Source organism: Elephas maximus, chromosome 3, assembly GCF_024166365.1.
Source record: "Elephas maximus indicus isolate mEleMax1 chromosome 3, mEleMax1 primary haplotype, whole genome shotgun sequence".
NCBI lineage: Eukaryota > Metazoa > Chordata > Mammalia > Proboscidea > Elephantidae > Elephas > Elephas maximus.
In genome coordinates this window covers 158,621,853-158,648,906 of record NC_064821.1, presented here as the reverse complement: position 1 = coordinate 158,648,906, position 27,054 = coordinate 158,621,853, and the positions used below count along the sequence as shown (strand labels likewise).

General features: G+C 38.3%; 1 pseudogene; it reads left to right on the top strand.

Moving 5' to 3' along the window:
* The window catches only part of LOC126071387 (olfactory receptor 5V1-like), a 181,549-nt pseudogene that overhangs the window by 151,610 nt on the left and 2,885 nt on the right, over window positions 1-27,054 (top strand).

Below are 27,054 nucleotides of genomic sequence, written 5' to 3'. Positions count from 1 at the left end.
TGCATCTTACATACTTTGGACAGGTTATCAGAAGGGATCAGTCCCTGGAGAAGGACATCAGGCTTGGCAAAGTACCAGGTCATTAGAAAAAAGGAAGATCCTCAATGAGGTGGATTGGCACAGTGGCTGCAACAATGTCCTCAAGCATAACAACGATTGTAAGGATGGCGCAGGACTAGGCAGTGTTTCGTTCTATTGTGCATAGGGTTGCTATGAGTTGGAACCGACTCAAAGACACCTAACAGCAACAACAACAAGGAAGACCACTTAATATGACTGTTATTCATATTTACACACCAACCACTAAGGCCAAAGATGATGAAATTGAAGATTTTTACCAACTTCTGCAGGCTGAAATTGATTGAACATACAATCAGGATGCACTGATAATTACTGGTGATTGGACTGTGAAAGCTGGAAACTAAGAAGGATCAGTAGTTGGAAAATATGGCCTTGGTGACAAAAACAATGCCGGAAATCTCATGATCGAATTTTGCAAGACCAACGACTTCTTCATTGCAAATACCTTCTCCACCAACATAAAAGGTGACTATACACATGGACCTCACCAGATTGAATGCACAGGAGTCAAATCAACTACATCTGTGGAAAGAGATGGTGGAAAAGCTTAATATCATCAGTCGGAACAAGGCCACGGGCTGACGGTGGATCAGACCATCAATTACTCATGTGCAAGTTCAAGTTGAAACTGAAGAAAATTAGAACAAGTCCGTGAGAGCCAAAGAACAACCTTGCATATATCTCACCTGAATTTAGAGACCATCTCAAGAATAGAGTTGATGCTTTGAACACTAATGACTGAAGACCAGAGGAGTTGTGGAATGACATCAAGGACATCATATGTGCAGAAAGCAACAGATCATTAAAAAGATAGGAGAGAAAAAAGACCTAACTGATGTCAGAAGAGACTTTAAAACTTCTCCTGAATGTTGCGTAGCTAAAGCAAAAGAAAAAAAATGAAGTAGTAAAAGAGCTGAACAGAATATTTCAAAGGGCAGCTTGATAAGATAAAGTATTATGATGACATGTGCAAAGACCTGAAGATAGAAAACCAAGAGGGAAGAAAATCCTGAGCATTTGTCAAGCTGAAACAACTGAAGAAAAAATTCAAGCCTCAAGTTGCAATATTGAAGTATTCCATGGGGAAAATATTAAATGACACAGGAAGCATCAAAAGAAGATGGAAGGAATACACAGAGTCACTATACCAAAAAAAATTGGTCGACATTCAAACATTTCAGGAGGTAACATATGATGAGGAACACATGGCACTGGAGGAAGAAGTCCAAGCTGCACTGAAGGCATTGGCGAAAAGCAAGGCTCCGAGAATTGATGGAATACCAATTGAGATGTTTGAACCAACAGATGCAGCACTGGCAGTGCTCACTCATCTATGCCAAGAAATTTGGAAGACACCTACCTAGCCAACCGATGGAAGAGATCCATATTTGTGCCTATTCCCAAGAAAGGTGATCCAACTCAATACAGAAATTATCAAACAAAATCATTAATATCACATGCAAGTAAAATTTTGCTGAAGATCATTCAAAAGCGGCTGTAGCAGTGTATTGACAGGGAACTTCCAGAAATTCAAGCTGGATTCAGAAGAGGATGTGAAACCAGGGATATCATTGCTGATGTCAGAAGAATCCTGACTGAAGGCAGAAGAGTACCAGAAAGATGTTTACCTGTGTTTTATCTATTATGCTAAGGCATTGGACTTGTAGATCATAACAAATTATGGATAATATTGCAAAGAATGCACTAAATTGTGCTCATGAGGAATCTGTACATAAATCAACAGACTGTCATTCAAACAGAACAAGGGGATACTGCATGGTTTAAAGTCAGGAAAGGTGTGCGTCAGGGTTGTATCCTTTCACCATACCTCTTCAATCTGTATGCTGAGCAAATAATCTGAGAATCTATGAAGAAGCATAGAGCATCAGGGTTGGTGGAAGAAGCATTACCAACCTGCATTATGCACATGACACAACATTGCTTGCTGAACATGAAGTGGACTTGAAGCACTTGCTGCTGAAGATCAAAGGCCACAGCCTTCTATATGGATTATACCTCAACAAAAAGAAAACAAAAATCCTCACAACAGGACCAATAAGCAACATCATGATAACAGGAGAAAAGATTGAGGTTGTCAATGATTTCATTTTACTTGGATCCACAATTAACACCCATGGAAACACCAGCCAAGAAATCAAAGATGCATTGAATTGGGCAAATCTGCTGCAAAAGACCTCTTTAAAGTGTTGAAAAGCAAAGTTGTCACCTTGAGGACTAAGATGCATCTGACCAAAGCCATGGTGTTTTCAAATCGCCTCATATGCATGTTATATCTGGACAATGAATAAGGAAACCCGAAGAAGAACTGTCACCTTTGAATTGTGATGTTGGTGAATAATATTGAATATGCCATGGACTGCCAAAAGAATGAACAAACCTGTCTTGAAAGAAGTATAACCATAATGCTCCTTAGAAGCAAAGATGGTCAGACTATGCCTCACATACTTTGGACATGTTATCAGGAGGAATCAGTCCCTAGAGAAAGACATCACTGAAAAAGAGGAAGACCCTTAACAAGACAGATTGACACAGTAGCCTCAACAATGGGTTTATGCATAGCAACAATTGTGAGGATGGCGCAGGACCAGGCAGTGTTTGGTTCTGTAGTGCAAAGGGTAGCTATGAGTCAGAATCGACTCGATGGCACTTAACAACAACAATCCTTTAAAAGAATATTTGTGGGTGGTTAATTTAATGATTTAGCCTTTAAGTACAAGATATTTAGATGGAATGATAACTAAACTATGAAATAATGAGATCATCTAGAGAAATATACAAGGACTGATGGGTCTCTGGAACTCAGCGTTATGGAAATACGGTGTGTCTTTGTGTGAGGGAAAATGGTTTCATGTTTGGCAGAACCAGTATGTTGTTGTTATTTAGATGTTTGATTTGGAGTTTAAGGATATAAGTGAATGCTGACTAACCAAAGAGTTAAACTATGCCATATATCGTGTGCTGGTACTCATCCACCACGTATCTGTCAGTTTGTCATATTGTGGTACCTTGCTTGTTGCTGGAAGCTATGACACCAATATTTCAAATACTGATAAGGTCACCCATGGTGGACAGGTTTCAGCTGAGCTTCCAGACTAAGACAGACTAGGAAGAAGGACCTGGCTGTCTACTTCTGAAAAAATTGGCCAGTGTAAAGCTTATGAATAATAGTAGAACATTGTCTGGAATAGTGTTGAGAGATGAGCCCCTCAGGTTGGAAGACTTTCAAAATAAAACTCTACCAAGTAGAGTTAACCTTCATGACGTGCATGGAGTCAAGCTTTCAGGACCTCCATTAACTGATGTAGAATGACTCAAAATGAGAAGAAATAGCTGCAGACATCCATTAATAATCGGAATGTGGAATGTACAAGATAAATCTAGGATAATTGGAAGTCATCAAAAATGAAATAGACTGCCTAAGGATTGATATCCTAGGCATTAGTGAGCTGAAATGAACTGGCATTGGCCATTTTGAATCAATCATACAGTCTACTATGTTAGGAATGACAAGGACCTCATGCTTGATAGGGTCAGGGAAAAAGAGGAAGACCTTCAAGAAGATGGAATGACACAGTGGCTGCAACAATGGGCTCAAGCATAGCAACAATTGTGAGGATGATGTGGGACTGGGCAGTGTTTCCTTCTGTCATACATAGGGTCACTATGAGTCAGAAGTGACTTGACAGCACCTAATGATAACAACATAGTAACTGTATGTTTGCATTTATTAGAGAGTACCAAATGTTGATAGTTTTCAAAAGCAGTGTATAGACTTCAAGTTTAAGCTTGGAGATAAAAGAACTGGAAAATGTGTTGCTTCCACCATTACAACATAACAAAAGCTAGACAAAATGCAAATTAATGGCTTTTCTTGAACCCATCAGGGAATTGAGTCCTCAAAGTGAACACCCAAATGGAAAACTAGGGAGAGGTAGGCAGATAGGCTCTTGCAGAGAAGAACAAGACTCAAGCATTTTTTTTAACCTGGTGCAGAAGCTACCAGATGCCATATAAATGGGTAGGAATGCTCAGCTAAAATTTTAAATGAAGCGCTGAAGACTAAGCATGGGTTAGCATCAGATTGTAAACTATTTGAGGCCATAGATGTAAGAGGGTTTGGCTTTCCCTCCATGAGCTCCACCAGGTTGTCACAGGGAAGAGCAGCAAAAACTGTGTCAACCAATGGGCACTGAGGAAACTCATTGCAGCTGGGGAAGGAATAGGGGAGAAGAGCGCTACCTTTCAAGGATGGGCAGGAATAAGTGCTAGGTTCAGCTCCACAGCTGAAGGAGGGACAGGATCACTTGTGAAGGCTACACCCCCAAGACCCAGGTTCAATATACCTAAGACTGAGATTTAACTGGAACATAACAGAACAACAACAACAAAAAAACACCACTCCTTTATTCCCTGTTATCCCACTAATAAACAGTGAGTAAAAATAACAGTAAAATCCAGCTGGGAAATCTTCAAGAAACAGGTTATCCTTGGGGAGTAGGATAAAGGGAAGACTCAAAGTGAAGCAGGGAGTAGCAACTAAAAAAAAAAAAAAAAGAATACTCAGGTAAACCAGTCAACATCCTAAGCACAGGACATCACTAGAGGAATTTGAAGCCTGTGGTGTGTTGAGGTTAACCTTAGCAACAACAAGCCACAATGTCAGCCTAAGTCTTGACTAGATCAGCACAACTCCCAACACTGAAGACCTGGCAAAAGGAAATGCATGCTTATCTCCAAACCAAATACACACACACATACATACATACATATGTCACTGGGTGGCATGAGGGGTTTGCAATCAGCTGCTATCCTAAAGGTTAGCAGTTCAAACCCACTCATTGGAGAAACATCCTGGCAAACTGCTTCCGTAAAGATTATAGCTAAGAAAATCCTACGGAGCAGTTCTACTCAGCAACACATGGAGTTGCCATGAGTCGGAATAAATTCAATGACAACAAGTGTGAAATTTAGGAAAAAGGTACATGACTAGATTAGCACAACTCGCAACACTAAAGGCATAGCAAAAGGAAAGGCATGCTTATCTCCCAAGCGTAAATAAATAAATACACACACACGTATCAGTATCTATTGTCCTATACAACATGTCAGGCTTTCAACAAAAAATTATGAGGTGTAAATAATACATAGAAAAAAAAAACACTGTTGGAAGGGACAAAGTAAACATTAGAACCAAATTCAGATGTGACACATATGTTAATACTATCAGACAATGAATTTAAGATATTTGAAATACCAGTGGCATAGCTTCCAGTATCACAACATGCAAGCCACCACAGTATGAAAACCTGATACATGAGTCGTGGTCACCCATGGTGAACAGGTTTCAGTGGAGCTTCCAGACTAAGACAAACTAAGAAAAAGGACCTGGCAGTCTATTTCTGAAAAAAAAAATGGCCACTGAAAACATTATGAATAGCAACAGAACATCGTCTGGTAGACAGCTGGAAGATGAGCCCCACAGGTTGGAAGGCGTTCAAAATATGACTTAGGAAAAGCTGCCTCCTCAAAGCAGAGTGGACCTTGATGGCATGGATGGAATCAAACTTTTGGGACATTTTTTGCTGATATGGCATGACTCAAAATGAGAAGAAGCAGCTGCAAACATCCATTAAAAAGTATGAATCTAGGAAAGTTGGAAGTCATCAAAAATGAAATGTAACACATAAAGATGGCTATCCAAGGCATTAGTGAACTGAAATGGACTGGTATTGCCCATTTTGAAAAGACAATCATATGGTCTACTATGCCAGGAATGACAAATTGGAGAGGAATGACACTGCATTCATCACTAAAAAGAACGTTTCAAGATCTATCCTGAAGTACGCTATCAATGATAGAATTATATCCATATTCCCTCACCAAAAACAAAACAAAACCAAACCCATTGCTGTTGAGTCAATTCTGACCCACAGTGACACTATAGGTCAGAGCCGAACCACCCCATATAGTTTCCAAGGGGCTTCTGGTGAGTTTGAACTGCCCACCATATGGTTAGCAGCTGTAGCACTTAACTACTATGCCACCAGGATTTCCTAGTGTTTTTATTTTGTTTTATTGTTGTACTTCAGATGAAGATTTTCAGAACAAAGTAGCTTCTCATTAAACAGATAGTACACATACTGTTTTATGATATTGGTTACCAACCACAGGACATGTCAACACTGAGTCTTCTCAACCTTGGGTCCCCTGTTACCAGTTTTCCTATCCCCTTCTGCCCTTTGGAAATCCTGGTGGTAAAATAGTTAAGAGTTTGACTGCCAACCAAAAGGTCGGCAGTTTGAATCCACCAGGTGCTCCTTGGAAACCCTTTGGGGCAGTTCTACTCTGTCCAACAGGGTCGCTATGAGTCAGAATCGACTCGACGGCAAGGGGAGGGGATTTGCCTTTTAGTCATTGCCCCTGGGCTAGTGTGCCCCTTTAGTCTCGTTTTGTTTTATGAGCCTGTCTAGTCTTTGGGTGAAGGGTGAACCTCAGAAGTGACTTCATTACTGAGCTAAAAGAGTGTTTCGGGGCCGTACTCTTGGGGTTTCTTCAGTCTCTCTCAGGCCAGTAAGTCTGATCTTCTTTTGCACGTTAGAATTTTGTTCTACATTTTTCTGCAGCTCTGTCCAGGGCCCTCTATTGTAATCTCTGTCAGAGCAGTTAGTAGTGGTAGCCAAGTAGCACCTAGTTGTACTGGACACAGTCTGGTAGAGGCTGTGGTAATTGTGGTCCATTAGTCCTTTGGACAAATCTTTCCCTTGTGTCTTTAGTTTTCTTCATTTTCCCTTGCTCCTGATGGGGTGAAACCAGTGGAGTATCTTAGATGGCTGCTCACAAGCTTTTAAGACCCCAAACGCTATTCACCAAAGTAGGATGTAGAACATTTTCTTTATAAACAATGTTATGCCAATTGAGCTAGGTGTTCCCTGAGGCCATGGTCCCCACACCTGTCCCTCTAAAAATTCGGTCCCTCAGGTAGTTTGAATGTGTCTATGGAGCTTTGATGACCTTGCCTTTTACAAGTTGTACTGGCTTCCCCAGTATTGTGTACTGTCTTTTTATGGAGCTTTGATGACCTTGCCTTTTACAAGTTGTACTGGCTTCCCCAGTATTGTGTACTGTCTTACCCTTCACCAAAGTTACCAATTATCTACTGTCTATTTAGTGTTTTTCCACTCTCACCCTTTTCCTCCCTCACAATCATCGAAGAATATTTCTTTGTGTTTGTAAACCTTTTCATGAATGTTTATAGCAGTGGTCTCATACAATATTTGTCCTTTTGTGATTGAGTTATTTCACTCAGCATAATGCCCTCCAGAGTCATCCATGTTGTGAGATGCTTCCCAGATTCATTGCTGTTCTTTATTGTTGCATAGTCCTTCATTGTGTGTATGTACTACAGTCCCATCTGCTGATGGGCATCTAGGTTGTTTCTATCTCTTTATGATTGTGAACAATGCTACAATGAACATGACTGTGCATATGTTTATTCATGTGACGGCTCTTATTTCACTAGAATATACTCCTAGGAGTGGAATTGCTGGATCACATGGTATTTCTATTTCTAGCTTTCTAAGGAAACAGAGCATCATTTTTCAAAATGGTTGTACCATTTTGCATTCCCACCAGCAGTCCATAAGAGTTCCAATCTTCCCAAAGCCTCTTCAACATTTGTTACTTTCTGTTTTTTTGATTCGTGCCAATAATGCTGGGGTGAGATGGTATCTCATGGTGGCTTTGATTTCCATTTTTTTTTAATGGCTAGTGATCGCAAGCATTTCCTCATGTGTCTACTGGCCACTTGAATGTCTTCTTTGGTGAAGTGTTTGTTCATTTCCTTTACCCAGCTTTTAGCTGGATTCTTTGTCTTTTTGTTGTAGAGGTGTTGGATTTTCTTATAGGATTTTAGAGATTAGACTTTTGTTGAATTTGTCAGAGCCAAAAAATTCTTCCCTTCTGTAGGTTCTCTTTTTACTCTTTTGGTGAAGTCTTTTGATGAGCACAAGTGTTTAATTTTTAGAAGATTCCAGTTATCTAGCTTATCTTCTGGAGTTTGTGCATTAGTTATGGTTTGTATCCTGTTACTGCCATGTATTCGAGCCTCTAGCATTGATCCTATTTTTTCTTCTACGATCTTTATTGTTTTTGGTTTGATATTTGAGCCTTTGATCCATTTTAAATTAGTTTTTGGGTATGGTGTGAGGTATGGAAGCTGTTTCATTTTTTTGCAAATGGACATCCAGTTTTGCCAGCAAAATTTGTTAAAAAGACTGTCTTTTCCCCATTTGATGGACTTTGGGCCCTTGTGGAAGATCAGGAGACTGTAGGTAGATGGATTTACATCAGAGTTCTCAATTCTTTTCCATTGGTCAATGTATCTGTAGTGGTGCCAGTACCAGGCTGTTCTGACTACCGTAACTGCAGAGTAGGTTCTGAGGTCAGGTAGTGTGAGTCCTCCTACTTTATTCCTCTTCTTCAATAGGGCTTTGCTTCTCTGGGGCCTCTTCCCCTTTAGTTTTCCCATCTCTTTAAAGAATGTTGTTGGTATTTTATTGGGATTGCATTGTATTTGTATATTGCTTTGGATCCTATTGTCATTTTCACAGTGCTGAGTCTACCTACCCATGAGCATGGTATGTTTTTCCATTTATGTAGATCTCTTTTGGTTTCTTGCGTAGTATTCTGTAGTTTTCTTCGTATAGGTCTTTTACATCCCTGGTTAAATTTGTTCCTAAGTATTTTATTTATTTAAGGGCTATTATATAAATGGTATTTTTTCCTGATTTCCTTTTTGTTCTCTTTATTGGTGTATAGGAATCCAGCCGGCTTTTGTATGTTTGTCTTGTATCCTTCTCATCTGCTAAATCTTTCTATTAGTTCCAATAGTTTTCTCACAGAGTCCTTTAAGTTTTCTATGTATAGTATATGATCTGCAAATAGGGGCAGTTTTACTTCTTCATTACCATTTTGAATTCCCTTTATTTCTTTTTTTTTTTTTTTTTGCCTTATTGCCCTAGCTAGGACTTGCAGCACAATGTTAAATAGGAGTGGTGATAAAGGGCATCCTTCTCTTGTTTCTGTTCTCAAGGGGAATGTTTTCAGCCTCTCTCCATTAAGAATGACGTTGGCTGTTGGTTTTCTATACATGCCCTTTATTATGTTGAGGAATTTCCCTTCTATACTTATTTCATTGAAAGGTTTTATATGCAATGATTGTTGGACGTTGTCAAGTGCCTTTTCTGCATCAATTGAGATGTTCATGTGATTCTTTTATTTATGTGGTGGATTATGTTGATTGGTTTTCTTATGTTGAATCATCCTTGCATACCTGGTATGAATCCAACTTGGTCCTGGTGTATTATTTTTTTGATATGATGCTAAATTCTATTGGCTAGAATATTGAGAATTTTCGTGATGCATTGAATGCTAATGACCAAAGACCAGATTAGTTGTAGAACGACATCAAGGACATCATACATGAAGAAAGCAAAAGGTCCTTAAAAAGGCAGGAAAGAAAGAAAAGACCAAAATGCAAGTCAGAAGAAACTCTGAAACTTTTTCTTGAATGTAGAGTACCTAAGGTGAGTGGAAGAAATGATGAAGTATAGAGCTGAACAGAAGATTTCAAAGAGTGGCTCAAGAAAACAAGGTATTATAATGCAATCTGCAAAGGCCTGGAGTTAGATAACCAAAAGTGAAGAACATGCTCAGCATTTCTCAAGCTGAAAGAATTCAATCCTCGAGTTGCAATATTGAAGAATTCTATGGGCAAAATATTAAAAGCCACAGGAAGATCAAATGAAGAAGGAAAGAATACATGGAATTGCTGTATCAAAAAGAATCAGTCGACATTTAACCATTTCAGGAGGTAGCATATGATCAAGAACTGATGGTACTGAAGGAATAAGTCCAAGCTACACTGAAGGCATTGGGAAAAGCAAGGCTCCTAGAACTGACAGAATACCAATTTAGATGTTTCAACAAATGGATGCAGTGTTGGAGGCACTCACTCCTTTATGCCAAGAGATTTGGGAGACAGCTACCTGGCCAAATGACTGGAAGAGATCCATGTTTGTGCTCATTCCAAAGAAAGGTAATCCAACAGAATGTGGAAATTATTGAACAATATCACACGCAAGTAAGATTTTGCTGAAGGTCATTCAAAAGAGGGTGCAGCAGTGTATCGACAGGGAACTGCCAGAAATTCAAGCTGGATTCAGAAGAGGGCATGGAACCGGGGATATCGTTGCAGATGTCAGATGGATTCTGGTCGAAAGCAGGAAACACCAGAAAGATGTTTAGCGTGTTTTATTGAATGTGCAAAGGCATTCGACCATGTGGATCACAACAAATTGTGGATAACTTTGGGAAGAATGGGAATTTCAGAACACTTTATTGTGCTCATGAGGAAACTGTACATAGATCAAGAGGAAGTTGTTCCGTGTGTCAGGGTTGTATCCTTTCAGCATACTTATTCAATCTGTATGCTGAGCAAATAATCCAAGAAGCTCGACTAGACAAAGAAGAATGGGGCATCAAGATTGGAGGAAGACTCATTAACAACTTGTGATATGCAGATGACACAACCTTGCTTGAGGAAAGTAGACTTGAAGCACTTACTGATGAAAATCAAAGACTACAGCCTTCAGTATGAATTACAACTCAACATAAAGTAATCAAAAATCCTCACAACTGTACCAATAAGCAACATCATGATAAATGGAGAAAAGATTGAAGTTGTCAAGAATTTCATTTTATTTAGATCCACAATCAACACCCATGGAAGCAGCAGACAAGAAATCAAACGACGTATTGCATTGGGCAAATCTGTTGCAAAAGACCTCTTTAAAGTATTAAAAACTAGAGATGTCACCTTGAGGACTAAGATTCACCTGACCCAAGCCACAGTATTTTCAATCATCTCATATGTATGTGAAAACTGGACAATGAGTAAGGAAGACTGAAGAAGAATTGATGCCTTCGAATTAGGGTGTTGGTGAAGAATATTGAATATACCACGGAATGCCAGAAGAAGGAACCAATCCATCTTGGAAGAAATATACCAGAATGCTCCTTAGACACGAGGATGGCGAGTTTTTGTCTCACTTATTTTGGACATGATATCAGCAGGAACCAGTATCTGAAAAAGGACATCATGCTTGGTAAGCAGGGGGTCAGTGAAAAGAAAGGAAGAACCTTAGTGAGATGGATTAGATACGGTGGCTGCCATGATGGGCTCAAGCATAGCAACAATTCTGAGAATGGCACAGGACCAAGCAATGTTTTGTTCTGTTGTACATAGGATCTCTTTGAGTTGGAACAGATTCTGTGGAACCTAACAACCACAACAACAACATGAGTAATAGATTAAAAGCTTTAGTGGAAAAGGTAGACAACATTCAAGACAAGACAGCTAATTTCAACAGAGATAGACTCAACAAGAAAAGGTCAAATGGAAATCCTAGAAATCAAAATACAGTTAACAGAGATGAAGAACACCTTTAATGGGCTCATCAGCCAAAGCATCAGTGAATTTGAGACTATGTCAGTAGAAATGACTTAAAGCAACACAAGAAGAGAAATAGAGTAACATAACAAGAGTAACCAAGAGTCATTGTACAGTATCAAACAAACATATAATTGGCATACCAAAGTAAGATTATTAGAAAATGCATCTCAATGAATGCTAAAAAATCATTTAACAAAATTTAATATCTATTTATGATAAAAAGTAGGGATAGAAGGTGACTTCTTTAACCATATAATGGGCATCTAAAAAAAAATCACTGTAGAGATAATATCATATTTCATGGTAAAATACCAAATACTTTGCTCTTGAGATCAGGTACAAGGCAAAGAAGTCCTTTCTCACCATTGCTATTTTGCATCGTTTTAATTTAATTTCCCTGATGAATAGTGATGTTGAGAACCTTCTCCTAAGCAATCGGCCATTTAGGTGTATTCTTCTCTGAAGTGACTGTTCAAGTTGCTTGCCCGTTTTTCCATTGAGTTGTTTGCCTTTTTGTGTTTTTATTATCGATTTATAGAATTTTTGTGTGTATTTTGTATAGACACCTACTTGTCACTATCTCATTATCCAATACGTCCCATTTACGGCTATAGTAAAAAATCTACTATTTTTCAAATTAACTAGGCGGCCAGCCTGGCGGCAAGGGAGCATTCCCTCCCTCAAGGAGGGTCTCTGGGCAGCCTAGGGGAAGCTGGGCCTCACTGCCCCCTTGCCCCCACTCCCTCCCGCTGGCTGCCGGAGGCCCCATATCCCGCTGCAGCAGGGCCCACCTCCTCTGTGGCCATGGCTTCCAGTCTGCTGTACAGGCCATTTGGAGGCAGCAGGCGCGTCTTCTGGGTTCCCAGCTCCTAGCGGCCTGAGGCCCTGCAGCTCAAAATTGCAATGGCTGGTAAGGGAGGAAAGAAAGAAAGAGGCATTAGAGAGAGTGTTCGGAAGAAGTGTGTGCGAATTTAATGACATCCCAAAGTCAAACTGGGCCTGAAGCCTCCACTTTGGTGGGGCCGGGTGCACAACCAGGCTCTCAGTGCCCTGGCAGAAGGCCCTGAGCCCCGGTGACTTTTCAGGCACAGAGGGCAGAGCAGGCTTTGGGATCCTGAACGCAGGGCTTGTAGGGGTGGGAGTGGAACACTGGAGACAGCTCTGTGAAGGATACTCTGACCCAGCATAGGAGGAAAGCGAACTGACTCTTCCAGTCACAGAGCCCAGCTTTATCCAGCTTTGTCTCCTCCAAGCCTCCTTTACCTCAGAGAAATAATCCCTAACTGGATGTTGTGTCACAGTGATGATCACATCAGTAAATTTTACCAGTTATTATGTCTATGATCATATTTTCTAAATTAAAAAAAAAAATCAGACAAATGCATGGTCTGAAAACAGAAAAAAAAATCCTCCATTATCGTATAACACCGATTTTTGCATAACGACCTGGTCTCTGGGATCTAGCCATGTCAATAAATGAGGCATGGGTGTAATTCTTTTGTGAGATAAATATATTTTCCCACTCTCTAACCTGACTTTTTACCTTTTGACGGTTTTTTTTTTTTTTTTTTGAGGAGCGAAATTCTTAATTTGAATGAAGTGGAGTAAGAGTGTCAATTTTGTGATTGACTTACTTCATTCTGCATAATGTCTTTAAGCTCCATCCATATTGTAGCATGTATCAAGACTTCATTCTCTTTCTGGATGAGTAGTATTCCATAGTATGTATGTGCCAAATTTTTTTTGTTTATGTGTTCATCCATTGATGAGCATTTAGGTTGTTTCCACATTTTGGCTCTTGTTACCTCACTTATATAAAAAGACAAGAATAAGTAAATGTATAGAGGCCAAAGTTAAGTGGTTACCAAGGGTAGGAAGGAGTAGGGAAAAGGGGTTATTGCTTACTGAGCACTAAGTTTCAGCTTATGGAGAGGAAAAAAAAATCACATTGATTAAGGGTAAGGGTTGCATAGCCGATTGATGTCAATAAGTTGTATGCCTGCAAATAGCTGAATTGGCAAGTGTTCTGGATGTGACAGATATATCTATACAACAACAACAAAAAGAGTAGCACTGAGGCTGCTTATATAGAACCAAACACCTCATAGAATTTGGTTTCTTGGCTTGGAGGTTTAGGGTTATAGTTTCATGGGACATCCAGTTAATTAACCTAATATATTTAGTGCTTCTGTTCTACCTCCTAGTTTGTTGTGCCTGGGGTCTTAAAACCTTGCAAATGGCCATTCAAGGTACAGCAATTGGCCTCTATATCCCTGGACCAACAAAGGAAGGAGAGTCAGGAATAGGAAGAGAAAATGGAATGTGTGGCTAATTGTCTCCATGAACCACTGCCTCCTTTGCCGTAAGACCAGAACTGCATGGTGCTCAGCTACAATTACTGGATATTTTGATCAAAGATTCTATAGCAGAATCCTGATCAAAAGGGGGGAAATGTAGAACAGAATTTCAGATTCTGAAGGAATCCAGACTTTCTGGAGCCATTGAGACTGGGAGAACCCCTGAAACTATTGCCCTGTTGTAACCTTTAAACCTTAAAAATATCCTCTGAAGTCTTCTTTAAACCAAAAAATCATTTAGCTTAAATAGTAAAGAATGTCTGCTTTGAGATTGTGCTTTTTAAAGAACTACCTATATGAGGTCAAATCGACAAAAACAACTGGAGAGATTAGATATGAAACTTAAGAGACAGTGAGTTTATGTTAATGGGGAAGAAACAATTCAGAAAAGGAGGCTGAGAATGGTTGTACAACCTGAAGAATGTAACCAATGTTACTGAATCGAACATGTAGAAAATGTTGAATTGGCGTATGTTCTACTGTGTATGTTTCTCAACAATAACAGCATAAAATAAAATGAATTTTTGAAAAAAGATTGTCAATTTTGTCAAGTAAGTTGGGAGTCAAAATTCTTTTTTTCCATACATATATTCTGTTGATCAAGCTCCATTTATTTAGAAGTCTTTCTTTACCCCCATTGAATGGCCTTGGCAGCTTTGTTGAAAATCAATAGACCAGATATACGTGGGTCTATTTCTGAACTCTGTTTCTTTTTTTTAATTGTGGTAAAATATATGTAATACAATATTGCTATTACATTCTTTTTTAAGTATACAATTTAGTGACATTAATTACGCTCACAAAGTTTGATTATAGAAATAAAATTGATATTTATGTGTTGACCTTCCTGAGATTTCATTAAATATTACTTTGTTAATTCCTTTTAGTTTTCTAAACATACACAATCATGACATCTACAAATAAAGGCTGTTTGACATCATCCTTTAACACATTTAAGTCTTTTATGTACTTTTCTTTCCTTATTGCACTGGTTAGAATCTCCAGTAACATTTTGAATAAAATGGTGACAATGGACATCCTGGTTTTGTTCTATGTGTTACACAGAAAGTGTCACCATTACGTATAATAACAGGAACAGGTTTTTTTAAGATATACTTTAGCAGATTGAAGAAGCTCCCATTTTTTCCTAGTTTGCTGAATGTTTATTTATTATGAATGAGTGTTGATTTTATCAAATGCTTTTTATGCATTTATTGAAATGTTCACATTTTTCTCCATTATTTTGTTAATGCAAGTATGACAATGATTAGTTTATATATATGTATATATTTTTATTGTACTGTAGATGAAGGTGTACAGAACAAACTACTTTGTCATTAAACAGTGAGTATGCATATTTATTTTATGACATTGGTTAACAACCCCATGACATGTCAACACTCTTCCTTCTCAACCTTGTGTTCCCTATTACTAGCTTTCCTGTCCCCTCCTACCTTCTAGTCCTTGCCTCTGGGCTGGTGTGCCCCTTTAGTCTCAATTTTTTTTTTTTCTTATGGGCCTGTCCAATCTTTGGCTGAAGGGTGAACCTCAGAAGTGACTTCATTACTGAGATGAAAGCGTGTCTGGAGGTCATACTCTCGGGGTTTCCCCAGTCTCTGTCAGGCCGGCAAGTCAATTCTTTCTTTTTGAGTTAGTATTTTGTTCTACATTTTTGTCCAGCTCTGTCCGGGACCGTTTATTGTGATCCCTGTCAGAGCAGTCAGTGGTCATAGCTGGCAATCCGGTGGAGGCCATGGTAGATGTGGTGCATTAGTCCTTTGGACTAATCTTTCCCTTGTATCTTTAGTTTTCTTCATTATTCCTTGCTCTCGAAGGGGTGAGACCAGGGGAGTATCCTAGATGGCCTCACACAGGCTCTTAAAACCCAAGATACTACTCAACAAAGTAGAATGTAGAACATTTTCTTTATAAACTACGTTATGCCTGTTGATAATTGTTCCCCGAGACCGTGGTCCCCACAGCCCGTACCCCAGCAATTCCATCCCTCAAGGAGTTTGGATGTGTCTATGGAGCTTCGATGACTTGCCTTGTGCAAGTTGTGCTGGCTTCCCCAATATTGTGTACTGTCTTACCCTTCACCAAAGTTACCAATTATCTATTGTCTATTTAGTGCTTTTCCATCCTCACCCCTTCCCTCCCTCGCAACCATCAAAGATTTTTTTTGTGTGTGTGTAAGCCTTTTCATGAGTTTTTATAGTAGTGATCTCATACAATATTTGTCCTTTTGTGATTGGCTTATGTTACTTAGCATAATGCCCTCCAAATTCACCCATGTTGTGAGATGCTTCCCAGATTCATTGTTGTTCTCTATTGTTGCATGATGCTTCATTGTGTATATGTACCACAGTTCGATTATCCATTCGTCTGTTGATGGGCATCTAGGTTGTTTCCATCTTTTTTTCTATTGTGAACAACGCTGCGATGAACATGGGTATGCATGTGTGCATTCGTGTGATGACTCATTTCTCTAGGATATATTCCTAGGAGTTGGATTGCTGGATCATATGGTATTTCTATTTCTACCTTTCTAAGGAAGTGTCATATCTTTTTCCAAAATGGTTGCACCATTTTGCATTCCCACCAGCAGTGCATAAGAGTTCCGATCTCCCCACAGCGTCTCCAACATTTGCTATTTCTTGTTTTTTCGATTTGTGCAAGTAATGCAAGGGTGACGTGATATCTCATTGTGGTTTTGATTTGTATTTCTCTAATGGCTAGTGATTGCTAGCATTTCCTTATGTGTCTGTTGGCCACTTGAATGTCTTCTTTGGTGAAAAGTCTGTTCATTTCCTTTACCCATTTTTTAAGTGGATTATTTGCCTTTTTGTTGTAGAGGTATTGGATTTTCTTGTAGATTTTCGAGATTAGATATTTGTCTGATTTGAAATAGCCAACAAAATTTTTCCGAGCCTTTAGGTTCTCTTTTTTCTCTTTTAGTGAAGTCTTTTGTTGAGCATAAGTGTTTGATTTTTAGAAGATCCCGATTATCTAGCTTATCTTCCGGAGCTTGTGTGTTGTTGGTTGTTGTTTGTATCTTATTGATGCTGTGTATTAGGACCTCTAGCACTGATCCTATTTTTTCTTGTGTGAACTTCACAGTTTTTGGCTTTATATTTAGGGCTTTCATCCATTTTGAATTAGTTCTTATATATGGTGTGATGTATGGGTCTTGCTTCATTTTTTTGCAGATGGACATCCAGTTTTGCCAGCACCATTTGTTAAAAAGACTATCTTTTCCCCATTTCGTGGGCTTTGGGCCCTTGTGGAAGATCAGGTGACCATAGGCAGGTGGATACGCACGTGGGTTCTCAATTCTGTTCCATTGGTCAATGTATCTGTCATACTACCAGTACCAGGCTGTTTTGACTACTGTAGCTGTATAGTGGGTTCACAGGTCAGGTAGTGCGAGTCCTACTTTATTCTTCTTCTTCAATATCTTCAATAGTGCTTTACTTATTTGGGGCTTCTTCCCTTTCCATATGAAGTTAATGATAACTTTTTCTATCTCTTTAAAGAATGTTGTTGGTATTAGGATTGAGATTGAATTTTATTTGTAAATCACTTTGGGTAGAATTATCATTTTCACAATGTTGAGTCTACCTATCCATGAGCTTTGTATGTTTTTCCATGTAAGTAGATCTCTTTTGGTTTTTTGCAGTCGTGTTTTGTAGTTTTCTTTGTATAGTTCCTTTATATCCCTGATTAGATTTATTCCTAAGTATTTTATTTTTTTAAGGGCTATTATAAATGGTATTGTTTTCCTGATTTCCTTTTCATGGCTCTCTTTATTGGTGTATAGACATCCAACTGATTTTGTATGTTTATCTTGTATCCTGCTCATCTGCTGAATCTTTGCATTAGTTCCAGTAGTTGTCTAGTGGAGTCGTTTGGGTTTTCTATGTATAGTATCATATCATCTGCAAATAGGGACAGTTTAACTTCTTCATGGAAACCCTGGTGGCATAGTGGTTAAGTGCTGTGGCTGCAAACCAAAAAGGTCGGCAGTTCAAATCTACCAGGTGCTCCTTGGAAACTCTATGGGGCAGTTCTGCTCTGACCTATCAGGTTTCTATGAGTCAGAATCAACTCGACAGGAACAAGTTAACTTCTTCGTTACCAATTTGGATGCAGTTTATTTCTGTTTCTTTACTTATTGCTCTAGCTAGGACTTCCAGCACAATGTTGAATAGGTGTGGGCATCCTTGTCTTGTTCCTGTTCTCAAAGGGAATGTTTTAAGCCTCTCTCTGTTAAGAATGATGTTGGCCATTGGTTTTGCATAGATGCCCTTTATTATGTTGAGAAATTTCCCTTCTATACCTAATTTATTGAGAATTTTTATCTGTAATGGATGTTGGACTCTGTCAAGTGCTTTTTCGGCATTGATTGAGATGATTATGTAATTCTTTTCTTTCCTTTTATTTATGTGGTGGATTACTTTGATTTTCTAATGTAGAACCACCTTGCATACCTTGTATGAATCCTACTTGGTCATGGTGTATTATTTTCTTGATATGGTGCTGAATTCTATTGGCTACTATTTTGTTGAGAGTTTTTACACCTATGTTCATGAGAGATATTGGTTTGTAATTTTCTTTTTTTGTGGTGTCTTTGCCTGGTTTTGGTATCAGGGTTATGCTACCTTCGTAGAATGAATTCAGAAGTATCACTTGCTTTTCTATGTTCTGAAATAGTTTGAGTAGTAGTGCTCCAAGCTCTTCTCTGAATATTTGGTAGAATTCTCCAGTGAAGCCATCTGGGCCATAGGCTTCTTTTGGTTGGGAGTCTTTTTTAGTTACCTTTTCAATCTCTTCTTTTGTTATGGGTCTACTCAGATTTTCAATATCATTTTGTGTTAGTTTGGGCAGATAGTATGTTTCTAGAAATTTGTCCATTTCCTCTAGGTTTTCAAATTTGTTGGAGTAGTTTTTCATAATACTCTGTTATGATCCTTTTTATTTCAGTTGGGTCTGTTGTACTTTCCCCCATATCATTTCTTATTTGGGTTATTTGCACCCTCTCCTGTTTTCTCTTGTCACTTTGATCAGTGGTTTGTCGATTTTGTTGATCTTTTCAAAGAACCAACTTTTGGTTTGTTGATTCTTTCTATTGCTTTTCTAGTCTCTATTTATTTCTGCTCTGATCTTTATTATTTCCTTTCTTCTGGTGGCTTTAGGTTTCTTTTGGTGCTCACTTTGTATTTGTTCTAGTTGTGTAGCTAATGTTTGTATTTTGTCCCTTTCATCTTTTTTGATGTCTGCATCTATTGCTATAAATTGATCTCTGAGGACTGCCTTTGCTGTGTCCCAAAGATTTTGGTATGATGTGTTTTCATTCTTGGAATTTTTTTATTCCATCTCTGATTTTTTCTGTCACCCAGTGGTTTTTAAGCAGGGCATTGTTCAGTTTTCATGTAATTGATTTTTTTTCTTTTTTCCTTGCTCTTCCTGTCTTAATTTCTACTTTGGTGGTGTCATGGCCAGAGAAGGTACTTTATATTATCTCAGAGCTTTGGATATTACTGAGGGTTGTTCTGTGGCCTAAGATGTGGTCTATTCTGGAGAACGTTCTATGTGCGTTGGAAAAGAATGTGTTCTTTGCAGCTGTCAGGCAGAGTGTTCTATGTATGTCTATGAGGTCAAGTTGGCTGATTGTGCCCTTTAGCTCTTCTGTGTCTTTGTTGAGTTTCTTTCTAGATGCTCTGTCCTTTACTGAGAGGGATGTGTTGAAGTCTCCAGCTGTTATTGTGAAAGTGTCAATTTCTCTTTTCAGTGCTGTTGAGTTTGTTTAATGTATTTTGGAGCCCTGTCATTGGGTGTGTAGATGTTTACTATGGTTAAGTCTTCATGATGAATCTTCTCTCTAATCATTAAATACTGACCTTCTTTGTCTTTTATGGTGGACTTTGTTTTAAAGTCTATTTTATCTGAGATTAGCATTGCCACTCCAGCTCTTTTTTGGAAGTTATTTGCTTGATATATATATTTTTTTTTTCTATCATATGATTTTTAAAAAATTTATGTCTTTGTTTCTAAGGCGTGTCTCTTGTGGACAGAATATTGATGTTTCCTTTTTTTTTATCCATTCTGCCACTCTCTGTCTCTTTATGGGTGCATTTAGGCCATTTACATTTGGTGTAATTATTGATAGGTGTGAGTTTATTGCTGTCATTTTGTAGTGCTTCTTTTTTTTTTTGTGCTGCTTACATGTTCTTTGTTCCTCTAACTATCCTGTGCTTAATTCTGTCTGTTTGTGGATTACTTTTTCATTTCTTCTGTTGTAAATTTTGTTTTTATTGTGACTTTATGTTTTTCTTCTTTTTTGATGAGTAGGTTTGTTAACTTTCTTTATGGTTACCTTAAAATTTACTGTTATCATCCTCGGTATGAACCAGCCTTTTATTACTTGGTATCTCCTTACCTTCATCTCCATTAGAAAGCTCTATACCTACACTATTTATTCCCTTTTTTTATTGTTCTGACGTTGTTGTCATTTACAAATTAACCTCTCCGGTTCCCTGTTGTAATTCTTTTGATTTTGGCTAGTACTTGAGAGTTCATTTCCTAAATTGGTGTCTGGCTGGTACAATGTTGCATCCTAGATTCAGGCTGTGGCCTGATGTTGCCTGTTCTCAGACCAAAGGACTCCCTTTAATAATTCTTATAAGTCTGGTTTTTACATATTCCTTTAATTTCTGTTTATCTGGAAATGCCTTAATTTCACCACCATATTTGAATGAGAGTTTTACAGGATATATTATTCTTGGCTGGCAATTTTTATTGTTCAAGGTTTTATATATGTCATCCCATTGCCTTCTTGCCTGCGTGGTTTCTGCCAAATAATCAGAGCTTGGTTTTATTGTTTCTCCTGTGGATGTGACTTTTTGTTTTTCTCTAGCTGCTCTCAGGATTCTTTCTTTGCCTTTGGTTTCAGTGAGTGTGATTATGATATGCCTTGGTGATTTTCTTTTGGAGTCTAGCCTATACGGGATTCGCTGAGGTTCTTGGATGCTCACCTTTTCATCTTTCATTATATTAGGGAAGTTTTCTGTCAGCAATTCTTCAATGACCCTCTCTGTGTTTTCTCCTCCTGTTCTGGAACTGTTATCATTCACAAATTTTTGCTTTTGATCGTATTCCACATAATTCTCAGGATTTCTTCATTTTGTTTCATTCTTTTTTCTGATTTTTCCTGAAACAGAGTTGTAGCCGAGTGTTTGTCCTCAATTTCACTGATCCTGTCTTTCATCCTTTCAAACCTGCTCCTCAGTCCTTCTATGACACTATCCATTTCTGTAATCTTCTTGTTATATTTTGAGTTTCTCATTTTTTTTTTTATGTGATTTCTAGTTGTGAATTTATTTTGGGATTTTGTTCCTGTATTATTTTCCTGAATTCTTCCATTTTTTGTCTTTATTTTCCTTGAATTTACCTGCCTTTTCCATGAATTTGTCCTTTTTTTTTTTTCTCTCATTTTGTCTGCTTTTTACTTCAACTCTTGGCTAGCTCTGAATATTAGAGATTTGAATTTCCTATCAGGCAGTTCTGGTGCCTTTTGTTCTACTGGAAAGTCATCCGGTATTTTATTTTGGACACCTAATGGAAATTCATCTGGTGTTTTATTTTGGACACCTAATGGAATCATGCTGTCCTGTTTTTTTTTTTATGTGTTTTGATTTTGTGTGCTGTCTTTGGGACATTCAGTAGTTATTTTCTTTATTTATTGACTGTAGATATGTTTGTTTCATCCTGCTTATTTTTTTATTTGTTTATGTCCAAGCAGGCCCGCTCTGTGTCCTTTGTTGTTTACTCATCTGTGGTCATGATACTTTTCACCTCCTTGTCTAATGAGCAGGGTCAGTTGCTCAGGTATGGTGCAGCAAAGCAGGTCCAGGTGAAGGGGGGCGCTGGGCTGCATTGTTTATGGCACATATGATGGCCCACAGGGCGAGCTGGGAATCAGTGCTGGACAGGTTCCAGTAGCCAGTGCCAGTGCTGCTCTGGGGTGTGATGTTCAGTGCAGAGTGCAGGTGGGCAGGAAGGATGGGCGAGTGTGTGATGTGTGGCACTAATATGGGTATGGGAAAGAGGAGACAAAGGAGAGAAAAACAGGAGCCCAAAAAAAGAGTACTAATGGAGCTTGCCATTGGAGTGGAGACATGAGAACCGGAGTAATGGAGAAAAACAAAAAGGAAATAAGAGAAAAAGGGGGAAAAACTAGATAAAAATTTGTAAAAAGAAAAACCCCCAGGGTTTTCAGTGGTGTCGCTGTGAAGACCGGGGAATTAGGTCCCAGGCTGCACAGTGTAGCCTGGCTAGAGGAGTATAGATGTCACACAGCGCCAGGTATTCAAGGGACAGGAAAAGAAGGTAGACAGAGAGATGAGAACTGAGAAATGAAGAAACTCAGGAAGGAAAAAAAGATATTAAAAAAAGAAAAAGAAGTTCTTCCAGGGATCCCATCAACCGGGCTGTGCAGACAGGGGAAATGGCTCCTAAGCTGTGCAGTGCAGCCCAGCTAGAAGGGGCTCCCAAGCCACGAAAAGAAGATGAAAACAAACAAACAAAAAAACAGAACAAAGCAAAAAAAAATGCTCTGGGGATCTCACCCACAAGGTGTCCTAGGCCAGGGGAGTGGTTCCTCAGTCAAGTGGTGCTTCACAGCTGTTCAAGAGGAAGCAAAGGTGGCACACAGAGCCAGGTATTCAAGAGAAAGGATGGGGGAGGTGGTGGGAGGCATGGAAGAAACCAAAAGAAATGTAAAAAAATATATATTCCAACAACAGACAAATAGCACTCAGGAAGCTGGCCAGTGTGGATGTGGTGAATCCATGTGCCCCAGGTCTGAAGCACTTGCCTCCTGGCCAAGAGGCTGGCTGGCAGGAAGCAGAGGAGGCCAAGGTGTAGGGGTAGAAGAGTGAGGGTTAGGAAAGCATGTATCACTGATTACCGGGTGCTCCATCTCCTGCTGGGAACATCGTGAAGCTGCTTTCCCATCCTCCCTGTCCACTGATCTCCAAGTGTGGGTGCAGCAAATCCAAGCAGCACGGACGCTGCACTTCCTGGCTGGCCAAGTCACTCCTGCCAGCTGGGAAGCTCAGAGGTAGAGTTGGGGGAGAGGATGGGGGTGGGAAAGTGTGTATCGCTGGTTACCCGGTGTTCTGTCTCCTGGTGGGAGTTTGGTGAAGGTGCTTTCACGTATCCTTGTCTGCCAGTTTCAGACAGGAGTACAAGATGGCAAATCTGTGCTGCATTAGCTGATGGGGGCATCTACACATATCTCTTCTCACTGTGTTCTCTGTTGGTTTCTTATTCCATTCAGTGCTGGCTGAGTTCTTTATCCCTTCATTTAACAATTCCAGGATTGATGCTTGTCTTTGTTTACTTAGTTTTTCAGGTCTTTGTTGTGGAAGGACAGCATGGTGCCTCTGTTCATGGCACCGCACCATGTTTGCCAGAAGCCCAACAATGATTAATTTTTTAACTTAAAAAAATTTTTTGTGGTAAAACATATATAACAAAAATTTGCCTTTTTAAGAGTACTCATCATGTTGTGCAGCCATCATAACTATCAATTTCTAAAAGTTGTTCATCAGCCAGAAAAGAAATGCAGTACTCCTCAATGAATAACTCCGCATTATCCCTTCCTCCAGGTCCTGGTAACCACTAATAAACTGTGGTTTCTATGCATTTGCCTATTCTAGATTTTTCATGTTAGTGGAATCACACAGTATTTGTCCTTTTGTGTCTGCCTTGTTTCACTCAGCATAGTGTTTTCAAGGTTCATCCATATCATAGTATGCTTTCAGAACTTCATTTCTGTTTATGGCTAACCATCCATTTTATGTATATACTGTATTTTATTTATTCATGCATTTGTTGATGGACATGGGTTAATTTCACCTTTTGACTATTGTGAATAACATTTCAATGAGCTTTGGTGTACAAGTGTCTGTTTGAATCCCTGCCTTCAAGTCTTTTGGTTATATACCTAGGAGTAGAATCCCTGAGTGATATGGTAACTCCATGTTTAACTTCTGAGGAACTGCCAGACCATTATTTACAATGGCTGCACCGTTTTACATTCCCACCAGCAATGCACAAAGATTTCAATTTCTCCACATCCTTACCAACACTTGTTATTTTCCATTTTTCTGACAATAGCCATCCTAGTGGGTGTGAAGTGGTATCTCATTGTGATTTTGATTTGCATTTCCCTAATGACTAACAATGTTGAGCATGTGCTCATTGGCTATTGTACCTTTTCTTTGGAAAAATATCTATTCAAGCTTTTTGCCCATTTTCTAATTGAGTTATGTGTCTTTCTGTTATTGAGCTATATGTATTCTGGATATTAGACCCTTATATTAAATATATGATTCCAAATATTTTTCTCCTATCCAGTAGGTGTCTCAATGATTCATATTTATATGTTCAAACAACCTTGTATTCCTAGAATAAATCACAATTGTTCATGGGGTACTGTCCTTTTTAAGCATCTCTTCAATTGGTGCATTAGTATTTTGTTCAGGATTTTAGTGTCCATTTTTGTAAGGGAAATTAGCTTGTAATTTTCTTCACTTGTAACAAACGTACCACATTTTGGTGTCAGAATTGGGCTGCCATTATTAAACATGATAGAAAGTATTCCCTTTTTTTCTGTTCTCTTGTATTTTACCTTCTTAAAATGTTTGGTAGACTTCACTAAGGAAACTATCTGGCCCTGCAGTTTCTTTGTGGAAAAGTTTTTAATTACAAATTTATTTTAATGGGCATAGGACTATTCAAAATTTTTTTTCTTCTTATGTCAGTTTATTATGTTTTGGAAAACTGTTTTTGAAGAAATTTGTCCATTTAGTCTAAACTTTCAAATTTATGGAATAAAATGGTTCCTAATCTTTTCTTATGATCTATTTAATGTTTGTAGGATCTGAGGTGGTATCCCATTTTTCTTTCTTGATTTTGATCATTTGTATGTTGCCTTTTGTTTCCTTAAACAGTCTGGCTGGTGGTGCCTCAATTTTATTAAACATTTCAAAGAACCAGTTTTTGGCTTTGTGTATTTCTTATCATAGAATGTTTTCTATCTTATGAACTTCAGATCTTTCACATTTTTCCTTCTTTTTTATTTGGGTTTGGTTTTATTCTCTATTTCAGAGCAATAAATTAGAAATAATTCTAAGGGCGGACGCCTAGATCATTGATTTTAAAAGCTGTAAATTTTCCTTTAGCACTGCTGCAGTTACACCCAAATTTTTGATATGCTTTATTTTCATTGTCATTTTATTCAAAATATTTCTATTTCCCTTTTGACTTTGTTGACCCATAGGTTTTGTAGTAATGCTTGCTCCATTTCAAAATATTTGGGATCTTTCAGATACATTTTTGTTAATTATTAATTCAATTCCATTATGGTCAGGTAACATACTCTAAATTATTACAATTCTTTTACATTTATTGCGACTTGCTTTCTAGTCAAATATATGGTCTATTTTAACTAGATGTTCATTCTGCAATTGTTGGTTATAATTTTCTATAAACGTCAATTACCTCAAGCTGATTAGTTGTGTTGTTTAAATATTCTATATTCATACTGAATTTTTCTCTGCATATTTTATCACTTTTAATGAGAAAGAAGTGTTGAAAATCTCTAACTATGATTGTGAACCTGTCTAACTGTTCTTTTGTCTATTTTGGTTTTACATATTTTGAAGTAAATTTATTATATGCTCTTACACATTTGTAATTATTATGTCTTCTTGATCAATTGACTCTTTTTATTATTATTATGAAACGTTCCTCTTTATTTGGGAAATACTTGCTGTCCAAAAGCCTACACCTCAGCCTTTTATGTTTAGTTTTTACATGATGTATTTGTCTCCATCCTTTTGTGTTGAAAGTATCCAAGATCTTATATGTAATGTTTGTTTGTTTTATTGTGCTTTAGGTGAAAGTTTACGGCTCAAGTTAATTTCTCATGCAAAAATTTATACACATATTGTAATGTGACATTAGATGCAATCCCTATAATGTGACAATACTCTTCCCCTTTCCATCCTGTGTCCATATTCTTTGTCCATTCAACCAGCTCCTGTCCCTTCCTGCCTTCTCATCCTGACTCTGTAATATGTTTCTTGAAGAGAGAATATAGCTGGATCATTTTAAAATCCTGTCTGACAACCTCTGTCTTTGCATTGGAATGTTTACTTCTTTTACATTTTCTAGTATTACTGATATGATTGAGTTAGATCTAATATTTTGCTTTTTTTTTTTCATTTCCCCACCTATCATGACTTCTTTTGGATCAAGGTTTTTTGTAAATTATTATTATTACTCCATTTAATGTTCTCTATCAAATTTTGGATATACCCCTTTGTTGTTTTAGTGGTCACTGCAGGTGTTGTGGAAACCCTGGTGGCGTAGTGGTTAAGTGCTACAGCTGCTAACTGGAGGGTCGGCAGTTCAAATCCGCCACATGCTCCTTGGAAACTCAATGGGGCAGTTCTACTCTGTCCTATAGGGTCACTATGATTCGGAATCGACTCGACGGCAGTCAGTTTTTTGGGGGAGGGGCATGTGCTGTGTTATGGATTGTTTACTTAACACAGTCTGCCTTCAATTAATATTTCCCTTCATAATGTACAATGCAAGAACATTACAAAATATTTTTCCATTCATTCTTCTTCTGACTCTTTGTGCTGATATTGTTATATATTTCAATACTATCTATCTTACAAGCCCTCCAATACTTTTCTATTATTTTTGCTTTGAACAGTTAGTAGTTTTTACAATACAAAGCAACAGGTTAAAATTTCCAACACTCAAAGTTTCCTGCTATATGGATTAAAAAATCATGATGGCGTGTGTTATGAATGGGATTGTGTTCCCCCAAAATGAGTATCAACTTGGCTAAACCGTGATTCTCTGTGTGGTGTGGTTGTACTCCATTTTGTGATCTGATGTGATTATCTTATGTATTGTGAATCCTAATCTCTATGTTGTTAATGAGGCAGGATTAGAATCAGTTATGTTAATGAGGCAACATTCAGTCTGCAGGATTAGGTT